Genomic DNA, 10,133 nt, shown 5'->3' with positions numbered 1-10,133 from the left:
GTGGGGGCCCCTGAAGCCCCGGTGCGCGGGACCGGGCCGGGGCGGCGGCCGCGGGGCGCGACTGCAGGTGCGCTGCCGGCTGCGTCTGTTAAATGAAGCCGGCTCACGGTATGAGCATTTAGCGTCGGCTTTCTTGAACGCCCCGTGCAATATACGCCAGTGGTGCTTGTCATTAAAATACTGATATTTTGTTCTGGCCCGTGACAAACGGCGGTGAGAATAAAAACGGTCTGGTGTTATGGAGGTAAACGATGCCATTATTATTATTATTATTTTTTATTTATTTATTTATTCATTCCTTCATTCTTAACACATCGCCAAAAAGCACTATACGTGACGGGAAAGCGAAGCGCCGCGGCTGGGCCCTGCGGCCCCGGTTCCGATCCCGGTCCCAATCCCGGCCCCGGCCCCGGCCCGGCGGGCAGCGGGCGCCAGCTGCCTCCTGAAATCACCGTCCTGCGGGAGACTGCTTATAGTCGGGACGTGGCATTATTACAAACTGCTCCGCAGCAAGAATGTTATTAGAAAACATAAGCTGCATATATCCACTTCGGCTTTGTCAAAATAAAATTATAAAAATGTACTTACTTGGGCTGATTGGCTGCTCTTTTCACTAAAAATGAATAAATAAGACAGGTTGCCTTTGATTACAGTCGGTTCCCTACGTATTTTCTGATTTGGATTCTCATGCAACACTGGATTCTCATGCAACACTGGTAACGAGTACTAATTAGCGTCATCATAACAAATTGCTTGACTGAGTGTTTGAGCAGTTTTATAGCATGGAGAGCGGCATGGTGCTTTATAAAACAAAAAACTAAGACATGGAGAAGTTAAGCATAATCAGGTAACCTGAGATCAATCACCCACATAGGCTAAGTCAAACCTGTCCTTATTTTTCTTCTGTATGTCTACTCGGGACAAAGCTGCTTGTGGCAGTATTGTATTGCACTGTAATATTGTTCTGTTACATAGTACAGTGCTAACATTTTTTTTATGGTAAATGCCGTGGGGGGGATATCTAGCTACTTATTAGTCAGATCTCAGTCTTTTATCTTCATTTTTCGGTGGAAAACATACATGCTTACGTTTGGATGAAAGGCCTGTAAGCAATTACTATAGTTTCAGTGTGTTTTTGGAACGCTCCCAGAAATAAACAGAAGAAACTGTGCTAATCTAATGAAAAATCAACCCAGAATTTGTAATCCTCTTATATCAAGTATTAATTCATGATAACCTGCATTCTTGCAATGTTTCCCCAGACTCGTATGAGACAACTTTTGTAAATAATTTTCTTTAAAGAAATAATTTCTGATGAGCTTCCTAAACAAAAGCAGAAACCCAGATAAATTGCTCAAAATATATAATATATAAAATATATGTAGCTTTACATGTCTTGTGTAATTTCAGCATAATTGCCCCTGAGCAATGATCCTTCATGCTTATAAAAGCTTTGTAAGTCTGTGCTGAGCTATCTACTATTGTGCCAATCAAAATTCTTTTATTGCTGCCCTTCTTCCCCATCTATCTGGATTCATCAGCTGTCAATTTTTTTAGACTGCAAATTTCCCTGGTTATGAACAGTCTTTTTACTCTCTCTTTTTATTACGTAGCATGAAGGTTTCTACTCTATAAGCAGGGATTCCTGACTCTGTGATAATGAAAATAATAATAATTATCACTATAACTGATAATCATCCCTTTTATTCATGAAAAATCTGTTTGATAGTTTTTCTTATCTGAAATGCTAGATGCCTAGTATTCAGTTCTGAAGGCATTTCCTCAAAAAACTGATGACCAGATAAACTCATTACTTACCTGAGAAAGTCCTGAAAGTTCTGGGAAAGGCATAATGGCATGAAAGAGAGTAATGTTAAGATGCCTAGCATGTTCCTTAATGAATCACAAATAAGTCTTACCCCTATAGTATCTGAAGAGTGACACTTTGAAGTGCAGGAGGTAAGTGTCATTTTAATCATAGCTGTCATCGGAGATAGTGGGCCTTGGAGTCTCAGCTCTCTTAGTTCCCTGCTTGGCATATTTACTACATCCTGCGTTGTTGACAGGTAAATGTTGCAATGTTCTGCAATGTCAAAAAATATTTAAGTCATCCCTGTAAATTTCAGCATTGTATTTGCTGTCGCTATCACTTACCAACTAAAATTTTCAATAGTTGTCATTTATTCCCACAAAACAGTTGTGAGGGAGATTGAACAATGACTTTCGAGTCTATCTTTTATTCCTAGAAATGTCAGTACCAAAGAGCTATAGCATCTTTGGACTTGCATATTTCAAAGGTGGAGAGTGTAAAATCCAAGTGAAAGACTGGACTTCAACAGAATCATCTTATTCTCTCTCTACTCTTCTCAACAACTTCAGTGATTTAAAGACAGTTGAAATGACATGGAGAAGGGTGCAGGGATGTGGAAAATATTTATTGTTAGAGTCATTTATTAGTTATGTCATGGAAGTGGCATTGAGAGTTAGGAAGGAGCTCCATTTGGAGGTATATCTTTGGCTTATTAGCTCTTTCAATGCCATTGCATTGTTTAGCTTTGGCTTCAGAAACACTGCTGCTTTGACAAAAAGCCAACAAAATCTAGCTGGTGAAGGAGACTGTGGTGTTTTTTGTGCTGCCAGAATAGCAGAGAAATGTGTATTCAGCTTCAAGCTCTGCCATCAACTTTCTGCATCACCTCAGGCAAATCTTCCTTTTGACCTATCACCACTTTGATTGCTTAGCTCAAGCTATTATGTAACTAATATTCAGAGGAAAGGCAGAGAATTCCCAGTGCTGACCAGCTAAAGCTTTGTAAATTTTGTGCATAAGGCTAAGGAGGTATATGTAAGGCTGGAAGTTGGAAATAAAGTGCACTTATTGGCTAGGAAAAACATTACAAGGTAATCAACAGAGCAATGCTACAACCTAAAAGGGGGATTCATTTTTTTTTCCTCCTACTTGGTTCTTCTTCTCATGAGAGCCATTTGTTTACTACATGATCACATTGATTTAAGAAGCTTTCTGATCAATTTTTGAATTTCAGTTGTACTGCTGTAATGAGAAATGCTAACTCTGATTACTGATAAGACATTGACTACTGGACAATGATTATCACCTCTACATCAACATGCTCACCTTTGAGCTACTTTTCCCTGGTGATACTTACTCTGACATTTTAGCTATCTGTATGTCCTCACCTCTTCACTTGACACACAGATCTACATCTGCATTTCTCACAAAAAATGTGACTTGCTTTATTTGGATTTCATTGGATGTTTCTCTTTCTTTGAGCTCCTCATCAGAAAGTAGACTATCACAACCACCTTATTTGGCTCTGCAGAGAAAACAAACGGGTATAATACAACATGACTTTTGTCATTAACCTTTTCCATGTTCACTTCTCATTCTGCTGTCACTGAAGTGTTGACTTCTTCCTTTCTTTTCCTGTCTCGTTATCCTATGCCTTCTATCATGTGTGTCCACTTTACCCTGCCTTCTTTTTTCCCTCTGTTTCTTGAAGGCCTTAACTTTCCTCTCAAATAAATATAGGTAGTCATAGATTTTCCCTATCATGAAAACTGTTACCTGTTAGATTCCCTTCCGGTAACTATCACTCTGTTTTATTCCCATCATCTCTAACCTCTCCAAATATACTGTCCAAAACTGCTTTAATTACATCCTAGAGCTCCGTCAGTCTGGCTCGTTCCTTCCTCCCTCATCTGAAGCTGGTCATATTGGTATCTCTAATGAGCATCTCAGACATGAAGGGCTATGTTTCATTATTGTCTCTTTGCCTTTGGCACTCTCATTCCTCTTCCCAAGTCCAGTCAACACTTGATTTTTAAAAACATTCTCTCCTGACTCTTCTCTTCTGTTTCTTAAGTCTTTATTGCTGACTCCTCTTTTTCTTCTGCCGAGGGTGTGCTAGTTTCCATCTGCATTTTTTCTTCTGTGTTTTTTTCTTTTTGGCTCTCCTCACACTGTCGCTGGCTGCCATTATCAACAAATATGGCTTTGGATACCATATGTGAAGTCATGCTTTCTTTGCCTCCCTTCTCTTTTTACTCCTCCTTGGTGGTGTTGAAATCTTACTGCATCTAGCACAGCAGCTCATAGGCCTAACATTTCTCTTCCAACTGTATTGCCAAAACTCATGTCCTGATAATGATTCTTCTCTCTTGCCTTGAACCCTGCAACCTTGCTTATTCAAAATGGTGCTGCTAAGGGGCACCTCTCTAGTTTGTCGTTTTTACTATCTTCCCTCCCTTCTTAATCCTCTGGTTTGACATCTCTTTTGCTGAACCAAACACAAGTTTCTTCTCAGTTGTAGAAGGTCTTTGCAGTATAATATTTCTTCATGCTAGTTTAGCCTATTGCCGTGTCACGAGGTTAACTTTCACCTTTCTTTTGACACCCCGGCAGACTTCTTTTGATCCCACTGAGAAGCAAAAGTTACTTCTTTATGAGAGCATGGAAAGACTTACAGAAAGAATTGTGCCACTTTTTGATGAAAAATTCTTTCCTTTAGTACCACCTGCTTCCTGCAGTCCTTTATTCAAACATGAAAATAAAGGATTAAATAGTCCAATGAGTCCTTTTCCCTCAGTCCTTTCTTCCTCTCAGCCTGGCAGGGAATCTCCTCTGCCCGCTGGAATCTCTTTGAGTTCTCTTGCCAGCACTTCAGAGACATCTCTGTGCAGCGCTGGCTGGAGCAGAGAGTTGTGGAGATAGCTGCCAGCCCTGCAGAAAAAAGCTCTGGAGTTGGTGCTGGCAGGAGGAGGGAGCAGCGAAACCGCAGGAGTGAGTGCAGAGCGTGCCAGCCAGAGTTAAACACCCATTGATTGACTGCCCTGCTGAACTCTGCAGGGGAATGTGAGAGCTACCCATCAATAATGGCAAATCCAGGGATTCCCGGTGATTATTGCAAGCACTGTCATACTTTTTCTGGATTATGAAGAGCACGCTCCTGGGGGTTTTGTAGAAGCATAATAAAGTAGAGATAGGTACCAACTGGAACAGTGCATCCAAACTCCCTCCAGCTCTGTGGAAGTAAAATCTGAATCCAGTCTTCTTGATTTCAGTCTCTTTGCAATAACATAAACTATCGGGATGTTCTCACATTATTCATCAGTGTTTCTTTGGGTAAGTTGAATATTGTATTTTGTTTGTCTTGTTCTTCTTGGGAATAATAAATTATTGTACAATATTAGCATGGAAAATGTATACAGAACTAACAGTTTAAAATCAGAGGGCCTGGTTATGCCATCTTCATCTGTAATGAATGGTAAGCAAAAGAAGATACTGTTCAACACAAGAATGACAGAATTAGATTTAAAGGGGGAGTAGTAGCTGTCATCCACACATTGTTTTGTATAGTACATCTTTTTTTTTCCAAGCTACGCTGTCAGATGTTTTCTTGACTTCTGTGCATATGGTGATAATAAGTAGGAGAAGTTTCATGAAAATAAAAACTGATTAAAACATAATAACCTTAAATAATCATATGTTTCAAATCTAGACCCAATTCCATATTTGGATACATGTTCCTCTAGAGGAACATGTAGGTAGCCTTTTTATTTTTCCATCTTTAGGCATTATTAGAAAGAAAACATGTCTAATTGTGGAGCATCTAGATTTAGATGGCTAAATCTGAGTATATTATTCATAAATGAGAAAACTGGTATTAAAAAATTGTCCCTTACATTTGAGTGCCTAAAATATACTTTTTTCAAGATGAGTGCCCAAAAAGGAAGATTGCTGAAATCAGAAGATAATTGGGGAAATAAGAGGTCAGTGTCAGGCTCAAGGTAGCACAATATCTGTGGCAGAAGCAGGAAAGACGTAGGAAGGAGAGTTAGTGCTATATGCCAAAACTCACTGCCAAGGGGAGGAGAATCACAGAATCATAGCTGTGAGGCTATGGCTGGAGGTTGGATGGCACCTCTGGGGGACTGTCTGTCCAACCCCCTGCTCAAGCAGGGTCCCCTAGAGCAGGCTGCCCAAGACCATGTCCAGTTGGATTTTAAATATCTCCAAGGATGGAGTCTCCACAACCTCTCTGGGCAACCTGTTCCAGTGTTTGAGCAACCTCACAGTAAAAAGTTTTTTTCTTATGTTTAAATGGAAATTCCTCTATTTTAGTTTGCACCGAATGCCTCTCATCCTGTCATGGGACACCACTGAGAAGAGTCTGGCTTCATCTTCTTTACTCCCTCCCCAACAGACAGAATCCCCTGGAGCCTTCTCTTCTCCAAGCCAAACAGTCCCAGCTCTCAGCCTCTCCTCATATGAGAGATGCTCCAGTCCCTTCATCTTCTTCATGGTCCTTCACTGCATGCGGTCTGGTAGAATTTGTGTCTCCCTTGTGTTGGGAAGCCCAGGACTGGACCCAGCACTCCAGCTGTGGCCTTTCCCGTGCTGAGGAGAGGGGAAGGATCCCCTCTCTTGACCCTCCTGATGAGGCCCAGGAGGCTGTTGGCAAATGGCATGGCCCTATGATGCTGCTATAAATATATATTGGCCAAAGGCCAATCTGAGGAGTTGATGGGTTTTGGAGACATTTAATACACCCCCCACCTCTTCAGGTTATGGCACTCTCATTAAATGCCCTGTGGTTCAGAGGCCCTAATTAGAACATGCTTTTGTGTAGTCCTTGTAGTGGGGCCTTAAAAGGGCGGCATAATATTTCTCTTCACCAACTCAGCGCTTGTGCTAGAGGAGTGTTTTGGACTGATTCAAATCTTTCAGAAGCCTTCTGTAGGTGCCCAGTGTCAATCTCCTGGGCAGGGACCCAGCTGCTCAGTTGTCCTGCTCCAAGAGTGAACAGTTTTGCCACAAAAGGAGCAAGAAGTTGACATGACTATAGATTTTTATGGAAGAAGAACAGAGGTAGGGAGCAAATAAATGGATGTTAATGTAAGAAAAGAAAAGGAAGCTCAATGAATGTTTCAAGTAGTTATAAATTTATACACAGAATTAAAAATGAACAGAGGCTGGAGAAGGAAAAAAACAGGAAAAAATAAGAAGAGCCAAGGCAAATCGAGTGAAACTGAGAATGGCAGTTGCTAAAGACAATCAGAGAAGGGAGTAAAGACTAAAATCTTCAAAGGAAAACAAAGAAAAGTCTCTCACATAGTTACGGCTGACTCTACTGAGAACTAATTAAAATGTTTCAATTCCTCTTGGACGTATTATTTAGTATCTCTGAGCTTGAATTCCCTATGTAAAGAATTGTTCCACTGAAACATATGGGAATTTTCCCATTGCCTTCAGAGAGGCTACAATTCCACCTGTGTCATAGAAATAGGCTCAATATCACCCAAATTTCATAAATACAAATTTTATGATGCGTGTGCAGCACTCCAATGGTAGTGGTAAGACCACAGAAAATCCTATGAATAAATAATTACAATGAAAGTTACTTATCCTAAAAGCTTTGTGCGTTTGTTTGGTTAATGCTGAAGTTCTGCTGTTGCAAGTAAAAAATTGTATTTTATCTGTGAAATATTTTTCCTGTTTGTTATCTTATCTTGACCATAGAAGGCTCTAAAAATGCTTTGTAAAATACAAAGTAAATCTGGATTATTTCAATGCCAGTCTAAGAGGGAAGGGATATCATTCAAGAGGGGCACATTTAATGAGCCAACTGTCCGCTGTCAATAGCCTGCAATTCATTCTAGCACTTGGTTATTTAGCTCCTATTTCATTAGCAAAAACAGTTTGAGTTTCACTGTTGAACTAAACACACAGCTGTTGTTACAAAAGACACCCTGATTTCAGAAAAATATAACTGTTTAGTGCCTTTGCATTTCACACATTATACAAACTTTTAAAGGAAAATGCATTTAGGTTCTGTTACCAGGCTGAAAATTCATGCAGTGAGAAGTATCACTCATCATGTGTAAATTGTGCAATATAATTGTAAATACATGTAATTAAAATTGATGTATCTCACCTTAATGGTCCTGGTGACTGCACTGATAAAAATCTAAGACACATGAAATGTGGGAGTATATATATTATATATGTTAGATGTGTTTAGTAAGTAATAATAATAGCAAGATTTTAGTATTAGAGTGCCTAATCCAAACCCACCAAAGCTATCGGAAGAATTTTCATTGACTTAGTGGATTTTGGATGATATATAAATACTAGCTTTCACAGCATGTTTCAAAAGGGAGTGGGGATGGTTATCCCCCTTTTACAACTGGAGTAATCAAGACATGGAAAGATGAAATGAATTCCTGAAATTCTTGCAGAAGATCAGTGGCAAAGTTGGGAAGGGAATCTTATTTTCTTATTCTTATTTTCTTATTCTTATTTTTCGCATTGAATTGCAGCATCTCTCTAGCTTCCTGCAAAACTTTAAAAATGAAACTGATATACATTATATAAAGCATGCTATTGATTGGGTCCTAAAGTATTTCAGTCTTTAAAAGGATGGCATCTCTCAGACATGGCTCCTGATAACTCTTATATATCTTTATTACGGATAACTATGTATCCTAGTCTACAGAGAGACACAGGAAATATAAATTGAAGATCTCCGTCTGTCAGTATTTTCACAAAGCAGCTGACTGGATGAGGGGGACAGGGACAATACACACTGTCCTAAGGTATTTTTCTGTTAGACCGCAGCAGGAGTAAAAATCCCAGAGGAGGACAGACACATCACAGTTCAAAGGATGCAATCATGTGGCTGCAACATTTTTCCTGAAGGTTTTACAAAAGACCTGCTCATACGGTTAAAAATCAACAGAGTTATCAAAAGTCATTTGTAGTGGCTTAACTCTATTCGCATGGTAGTTGGTGGTAACTTCCACAGATTTCTGCAGAAACAGAGAGAAGGAAAATCCTTTTACAAACGTCCACTGTCAGTCAAGATTGTATGTAATTTCCAGCCAAACCACAAAGCCCATGAATGTCTTAGGAGATGTCTTTTGTAATGACAAAGTCCAACATGTTCAAGTGTGACTGTCCTCATCTTCCATCTGAGATACAAAGATGACAGTGATAGAAGCTGTAAAGATATGTACAACATAGATATCTATTTCTGTTACTATTTTTAAAATTCATTGGTAGCATCTTAAACTACAAAAAATTTTATTTTACCAGTGTTAAAATTCAATGGGATAGAGTCTGCTTAACTTACAGGCCATTTGCTATTTTGTGCAATTCAGAGCAGGAGTAGGGAAAATTACATATTTTGTGCATTAGGGGAGTGTTACTTCTTTTAAGAGTGTCTATAAATATGGTCTGCAATCGTTTCATCTGTGGCTGTGAACTCATTGGTATCAGCATAGAGCAGGGCTCAAACTTGGTCACTTCTTAAATGGAATACCTCCCAATAGCCATGATAGTATATATGTATATATTAAACACATGCACACCAACAGATGTATGTATGTGTGTGTATCTAGATATATGCAGACAGATACATACACATACTTAAAGTACATCAGGATGTTTCACTTCCCCCTTAGACTGAGCACTGAGGGTTCAATCCTGTGACAGTGTGAACATTTTGGCTGAGATCCTGTGAAACATTTAAATCATGTGCTACCCTGCAAGCATACATATATTGTACCAGCAAAGTCAGTGAGACTAGTCAAGTGTTTAATTTTAGGCATATGCTTGATTGCTTCACTGGGTCAGGAACAATGTGTTCAGGGCTTTGCCAGATAAAACCCTGAATGTGTATCCCAGCAAACAGAGAAGGCACTAAGTTACTGCAGTTGGCATCCCACCTTTTGATAAGACTCTTCTGTCTAAGTATTAAGGTTGGATTTTCAGTGTATAGAAGCATGCTTTTATGCCTCAGTGTTACTTAGCGTAGCACACCTCCTGTTCAGGCAAACTCCGTAATTACATGCAAACATGTATAAAAGGCATCTACATTAAAGACCACTTGAAAATTTATTTTAATATGTAATGCCTATGAGGATGTGGAAAACAAACTTGTAAAAAAGGGGTGGCAGGAGATTACCAAGTTGATACTTGGTACAAACCAGTACAAGATGAAACCAATTTCATCTGAGCATCCACTTTCTAATGCTTTTGACTAAATTATAAACACATTGTTTATCTGTTCCCATTACAAAATATGTTGAAAGTATTTAATAGGTGGTGCTAA

This window comes from Apteryx rowi, unplaced genomic scaffold (assembly GCF_003343035.1).
Source record: "Apteryx rowi isolate R43461 unplaced genomic scaffold, aptRow1 scaffold_1184, whole genome shotgun sequence".
NCBI lineage: Eukaryota > Metazoa > Chordata > Aves > Apterygiformes > Apterygidae > Apteryx > Apteryx rowi.
The sequence above is the reverse complement of the archived record's forward strand: the minus strand, read 5'-3'. Positions refer to the sequence as shown.